The sequence below is a fragment of the Pezoporus flaviventris genome, unplaced genomic scaffold (assembly GCF_033815535.1).
Source record: "Pezoporus flaviventris isolate CSIRO_AGI_PZ_B2104156 unplaced genomic scaffold, CSIRO_AGI_Pfla_v1 ptg000002l, whole genome shotgun sequence".
Lineage (NCBI taxonomy): Eukaryota > Metazoa > Chordata > Aves > Psittaciformes > Psittacidae > Pezoporus > Pezoporus flaviventris.
Window position 1 is genome coordinate 92,049,017 of NW_026892550.1, and position 7,389 is coordinate 92,056,405.

At 46.5% G+C, this 7,389-nt stretch overlaps 1 long non-coding RNA gene across 4 annotated transcripts in view; it reads right to left on the reverse strand.

Annotated features, from left to right (window-relative positions):
- Nucleotides 1-7,389, reverse strand: part of LOC133264943 (uncharacterized) — a 38,022-nt gene extending 30,633 nt beyond the window's left edge. For all 4 annotated transcript variants that reach the window (XR_009741808.1, XR_009741809.1, XR_009741810.1 and 1 more), the window contains exon 1: nt 7,251-7,389. This is a non-coding gene — a long non-coding RNA (uncharacterized LOC133264943). The remainder of the gene's footprint in view (nt 1-7,250) is intronic.

The following is a 7,389-nucleotide window of genomic DNA, read 5'->3' on the forward strand; positions in this document are numbered from 1 at the left end:
TACATTTTGTACTTCTGTGCCCCCTTGTCTCAACGGTCCATGCTTTCCAGAACACAGGTCCCTTCCCATCCAAACTGTGGGTTCTAACACCAGCCATTAGTTTCCTCTGCTTCCCTGGAAAACTTTTCCCAGACATGATAGGCGACAGGTACAGATGCAGCTAGGCTGACCAGAAGGCATTAGGTTTCACTAGGAAGAACCCCACCTGATTGCTGCAATTTGAGCGACATCCAACTACAGATGGAGCTCTTGAAGTATCCTCCAAATTTTTCTAAAATCAAACCTTTAAAACAAGAAAATGGCTCAAAATTGCAACAACTCCACTTGCAGCTTGGTAGCTGCAAGAACCCTTATCGCAGTCATGAAATCCTTATGTGCACGCTCCCAAATGAATAAATGGTCATACCTTGCTTTCATGGTTCTTCCTAGCCCAAAGCCTTGCCTTTCCTGGCCACATAGGCAGGAAAATCTGGCCTAATATTAATGAATAACCTTTGCTGAGAGCAGTCATCACTCCAAGCCTTTAGGCTTTGCAAGATTTTGTAATGGACAGCCCCAGATTCTCATCCTAAATCTAAATCTCTATCAACATTAGCAATATACACGTCCCCTGTAATGTGTCAGTACAAAGACAGGCATTCATTGTAGTGACACAGACTCTGCTAGAGGTACCAGATGGGAGGGCTCCCAGGCTTCAGGACTTGCAGGAACTAATTCTAGTCCTAAACCAAGAACCAGTGGTAGCAGAGTAGACAGGCATCTGGCATGGCCCAGAACCCCTCCTAGCACTACAGGCATTACGAGATGCACTGGTAAAGAGAGATCTTCCCTTGTTGGACTAAATCTACCCCTAGGTTTTCTGTAGAGTCTAGAGATACAGGGAGAGGTCACATTCTGCTGTGAGCCAGAGACCTGTGGGGACCAGCCTTTACTGAAGGGTGACAGTCCTTCCAACCAAACCTTGCCATCCTCAGCAGCCTATGGGGAGCACAAATTCACCAAACCCCAAGATGACTATTCTTTCTTGTCACTAATGAGAACTGTTGCTGAGAACAAATTCTTCAGAGTCCTGAAGCTTCCCAAGATGCAGCAAAGAAGAGAGACTGGCATTCCCAAATCCCCATCCACAACAATAATCAGCCACTTGCTCTGATACTTACTCCATCAGCTCACCTTCTCTTTCCTTACTCTATTCCAACGCTAACCCTTGCCTTCTGCAAAGCTTGCAATAGATCTGGCATTACTAGGGTGTCTCTCCCTTCTACTGCCATAATTGACATGTTAAGAAATGACTGTGCTCTTTAGGCCTCCTTAACTGCGCTCTGACCATAGCTATTAGCCATGCACAGCACCAGATCTCATCCCATCCCCTCCCTGATTCCGATACTACTTCAACAAACAAGTGTAACAAACCACGAAGTAGCAGATATTGGGAGAGGTTTTGGCCAGAAACAGATTTCTTAGCATGCCACCTGAGAGATACGCAAAAGACAGCCTGAAAAGAAAACAAGAATGTATTAACAAAAGACTTGACAGTAAATCATACAACACAAAAGACTGCACAATGAATAACAAGGCAATTAGTGGCTTGCCTGAAAATAGAAAAAAACACGCATTGTGAACATGAGAACAACAGTAGTTCCATACTAGTGACACCATGCTGCCTATGAGAGAACCAGGACAGTTGGAGAAATTAAGATTTTCTTGTTGCCCCAGATGTAGATTTAATTCATTAAGTTTTTGGCAATAAATTCTCAAGTTATATAGCCCGGCAAGCCTTGGAGCTGTTCCTGTGCCTGGGATTGCATGAGTGACAGGCACTAAATGAGCCATCTTTTCATACAGTGTCCTATTGCTATTTTTCTAAGTGCGAGTGGAGCAGAAATTGCACTGGAACCTACAAATAAATGCTCATCTTGGAGTCAAGCAAGAGAAAAGGAAGAAAGAAGCTTTGTCCAAAGAATCCACAGGACATTTCCCCACGTTTCTTCTTCAGACTTCACAATTTCAGAAGCATTAACAAACCTGTAGGTGCTTCAGAGCCCTGCTGACTGGTCTGAATTAACTACTGGGTTGCTGCCATGAAATTAGACATGGCTAAAGCTCCCCAGGTTGTTTCCAAACACTTTGGTGTGGGAGCATGATGGTCACAAAATCAGGGGAAGTGGAGAAGCAGCCAAACTAGTGAGAACTTCTTCCTTCCCTTCACAATCTCCAGAAGACAGGGAGAGGCAATTGCTTTTCCTGCTGAAAGGAAGCAGGTGGCAAAATTACAAGCAGAATAGCAGCACCAAGAGACTGGTGGGAGGCAGAGGGTGATGTTGATATGAGTGAGATCTGCTATCTTGTGTCTGGCTGCACATCTCCTTGTTTCAGGGTATTTATTTTCTTCCTTCCTCAGTCAGCTCCTGTTCCTTTCCTCCCAAGTAGGACTGAATCTATGCAATCAAGTGACAATAGAGTTGTTATCAATACTTGGGTCTCTCAAACACGGTTATTATTCAGAAAACCAAGCCAGCACTGAGCTATTCACACATGCCTTGAGAGATTACTGGGAGAAGCAAGACAACAGCGCACTTTTGTTTGGAAAGATTCAAGATACTGAAAGTAATATCACTTCTCTCTCTCTGACCATAGCTGAAGCAGTCACATAGAACATGGACTATACATTGAAGACCACAGTAAAGACAGCAGCAAGATTTTGAAAGTAAAGGGCAGAATATCAACCCGCTAAACCAGCATAAAGCCAGACAGGAGTTATTCTACCAGACTCTTTTTCTTAATAGCTCCCATTATAAGTTGACTCAACTGTTCTGCACTAAGACACTTTCTTGTTGATAATGACAGAGGAAATGGACTATGTATCATAAAAAAAATACCAATGATTTCCTCTTTTTTAAAAGGAATTAATAACTTGGTTTGCTGTTGAAGGGTTTGAGACATCCATTTACACTTTGGGGACTTGGTGGGGGGTTTCTTGGCAAATACCGACAGACCTAGACAGAGCCCAACTGCCAACATCACTGCAACACAGCAGATTTGGGCAAAATATTTATGTAGTTTTATAAATACTCTCCTTTTGTGCTACTCAGTCCTTACTGCACAACTTTATTATTGCTTCTGCTATTGGCTTTATACATTAGGTTTACTTTCAGACCTTTACAAGATTTATTTTGGGCTTTTGCAGCTCTTGCTTACCCCTACAATTGAACACATGAGACATCCCACAGTTGGCTGTCCAGGCTCTTGCCACTTCTCTGTGATTGTGACCCTCTTGGGGAAAAAAGCTTCACTAGGAAAATTAAAAATAAAGAGAAAAATAAGCTGTAAATCTTCTCAACACACTTGGAGTGTCAGTCCCTCCAGTGCATCACCAATGCTGCTGCATATCCAACACCTTCACATACCTACAGACCCAGCCAGTGATGAAGCCATTGATCAAAGTAGATCTGATAAAGCACAAGTCCATAGTTAACACTAGAAAATCACTCCTAAAAATACCCCTATAGCCCTCATGCTCTCAGAGCCCCATGTCCAACATGTAAATATTACTGGGTTACAAACTGGCTGCTTAATATGACCAGCACTGCTTCTTCTCCCAGAGGCATTACAAAGTCATGGAGCAGACTTACTCCATTCTTTGCTCCTTAACAGTCTCTCTCCAACCTAAACCAAATTTCTCACATACACAAGCTAACCTAACGTAATTGTTCCAATCAGTACCTGGAATTAAGTTGCCTTTTGTTTCCTTTGCTTTTGTTCTGGTCCAGCTACTAATTTCTAATCATGACCAAACATCCAAAGGCAAATGTCTAATCCATCACTCCCCTTTGCCCTCCAGTATCAAACTCAGGACACCTTGTCACCTAGGAATTAAATTGCCATAAACCCGTAATGCAAACACAAAACTGGACAGCCTACCAAATCCTACACCAGGGACATATGAAACAGGAAGAACACTTCTCTCACTCTCCAAGGCCGCCTCACTTCAGCATCCAGCTCAGGTAACATGAACCTGGTCCTGGACTGTGAATCTAGAGATTGCCAAGAAACATCTACAAGTCACGCCTGGGATAACAGCCTCCCCACCATACTCTTTAACTTCCCTCCCTGCCACTCCGCTGTTTTCATTTAGGAAAGGGTTTATCTCAAGCTGCACTTCATTTCTGTCCAATGCAGATATCTGCTAGTCATGCTCGTGATGTCAACTGAACAACAGCACTTCTGTCATCAGGCAAAAAGCGACCAGCAGACTCATGTTCACTGCCCACTTGAACATGAGTTTTTAGTGCAGTTTGTTGCCCCACCTCAGCAAGAATACAAAGTCTTTTTCCCCTTTACAGTGGCAGCCAGCGGTAGAACGATGCCCTCCTCGCGGGTGGAGCAGGCATCGCGTTTCCATACTGTCCACGCCCAGCCAGGTCCGTTCTGCAGCGGCACCAGCGCCGGCCACACAAAGCCCCGCCGGGAACCGGGGGGCTTGTCGGTGCCGGGGCTGGGATTGCCCACGGCTTTGCTGCTGGGGCCGCTCTGTACAGGGGTCATTGCCTAGAACCGGCCCCGTGGGGCTCCGGCCGACTCAAGCGGCGGTGATGGGTCCCGGGGCCGTACTGCCCAGGAGGAAGCCGCTGTGGCTCTCCCGTAGGACGGAGTCGGAGGCTGACGAAAATACAGGGACGCCACGGGCGAGGGGTTTGAGCGGGCGGCGGGACCCAGGGTGGCCCTGAAGGGCGCAGCGCTGCTGGAGGAAGGAGGGGGGGGCTGGGTTACATCTATAAGAGGACCGGCAGGGCGAGGCGATGTCTATAATAGGAGGAGCCGGGGCCTGAAGGTCGGGGAGATATTAATACAAGGAGCAGGCGAGAGAGCGAGATGTGGCTCATTTGTCACGTTGTCGCTCCCGGGGCAGCCGGTTCTGGCATAGACCTCGGCGCAGAGGCAACCGGGTCCCCGGGGAATAAAGCCCGCAGGATCGGAGCACTGCGCCCTTGCCCGAGCCGCCCGCAGGTACCCGGGGCGGGCTCCATCCCCTGGGAGGGCTCAGAGCAGTCCCTGGCTCGCTCTCCCATCACATCACTAGCATCTCCCCAGACACAGGTCACATAAACACCAGTGAACCTCAGGAACTGCTGTGCAGCTCCAGCTCCTCGTGTCCCCTGTCCCGCAGCCCCTCGGAGCGGTGCCGCAGCACGCTCCTGGAGCGCCGTGTACCGAACCGGCATCCTGGGGGGCCAGGCACAGCTCACAGCGGCTCCTTGGGGATGGTGGGCACAGAGCGACGCTTCCCATGGCAGATCCCAGCAGCGAGAAGCCGCTTCTGCCCAGGCTGCTCCCCCAGCCCCGGCACCAGCCCAGCTCCCGGAGGCTCACCGTCAGACCCCGGCAGACACACGGCTCAGGGCAGGTTCTCAGAGCCCACAGACCAGCTCCCAAAGTGCAAACATCCAGAGCCTACTCCTAAGCCTAAGGTGCCAGGACAGAAACCTGGTGCTAGGCATCACCTACACAAGCTGCTCACTGGAATGGTACCACCACCAAGGCTAATCCACCTTTTCTCAGCCACCTAAAACTCCATCTGTGTACTGCCTCTTTGAGCAGCACTCTGAGGTGTCCCAGAAACCAGATACCAAAGTGAGAATGTCCTCAGTACGCAACTAATCTTTCATTAAGCATAAGAAAGTATACACACATTCTAAAATGCTCTGTACTGGCAAGAGCATTTCATACAATAGGTATCTCACTGCCAAGAAGACACCTGAGGAACATACCATGTACCCTTCCACAGTTTCTCTCCCTGCATATAGGCAAAGAATGCAAGATGCTCTTAACAAAAGGAATATGCAATATTCTCACAATAGTCTGAAACTGACTGAAGCTACACTTCAGGTCTTAAAACTATGGAGAATTATTGATTTTCCTATTTCCTCACTGTGACCTCTCATCTTTGAAACTACAGGGAAACAATTCAGTCAGGTGTTATGGATATGAAGGGGTTCTGACTCTTAAATTCCCTATCAGCATCCTGACATTTTCCTCACCTTACCTATATAATCCAGGTGTACACATTAAAGGGGTGCCTGGATTTTCTAGAAAACGGAAAGGCTAAGCTGTTTGAAAGCATCCGGTAAATGCCAGTGGTTTGTGCTGGCTGGTTCCCTTTACTAGCTCTGAAGAATAGGAATGATTGAAATTAGATTTTCTGAGCATTCCTGCACCGATGAAAAATGCAGTCGGAGAGGCTATATGTTGTTACTATTACAATTACTATTATTATTATTATGATAATAAGAGGGAGGAAAGGAACACGGATAGATCCCACCAGGGGAAGTCTGAATGATTGCTGCTTTATGCAAAAGTATCATGCTCATTTTTGCAAATACACCCTCCTCCACACACAATCACTGACACAGTCTAATGCCTACAAACCATCCAGCACTAAAAACATCAAACTGCAGAGCAACTAGAATCCTTTCTTATTCCAGAGTGCAGAATATTGAACATACCATCTCTACACATTTACTAGCTATCATTATCTAGTGCTTGCCATCATCAAATACCAGGCTAATTTAGGCTTTCAATTTTCAAAGCAATTTGTATCTGTTCCTTCACAGTGCACCTAGCTTCCCCTAATCATTATAATGGCTCAGCCTAAAGGCTGGTGGGATTTTACTCTGATGTGTTAATAGCTGTTGCACTTGCAAATATTGATCTGCACAGAGAGGATATACCCCTCACTTTGGATCAAACTATACTTTCCTACAGCATAACAGGCACAGGCTTCTATCCTCTTCTAACTCCCCTAGGGCCTACTGTACTGCACATAATTATTGCCATTATTATGTACTTATTAGGACAAAAGAGCATCATCAGGACCAGAAGGCAAATCTGTAAGTGCTGGGAAACCAGCATGTCTGTGATGGGCCAGGTTTGGCACAGGCATGGCTGGGAACTGTAGTCCGCAGACTTCGTGTGACTGTGAGCAGCCTCTGACAGTCATGTGAGTGTCTGCCTGCATCTAAATAAAAAGAAAACTCCTGCATCAGTGGAGACGATGGCATTTAAGGCAAGAATTAAATAAGGTTTGTTGAACAGTGACTTCCTGAGCAGTCAGAGTTAAGAAAGACTAGCCTGGTGGAAAAGAACAAAAAGACTTGTCTTTTCTGACTAAGCCATTTCCTGAGCTTTTTCACCTTTTTTGAATCATTTGCAGTAATGAATGAGCACTTCGTAAGATGCTTGGGGTACTTTACCTTTCTCTTGCCTGCTGCCTTTGAACAGCTGATTGGAATAGGCATGAGGGTGACATGATGCCTTCACATGCAGTAGCCTCAAGTGTGCTGTTCAGACCTGCTTATCTACCTCAGCCCTGGCTCATCCTGACTCTCCACT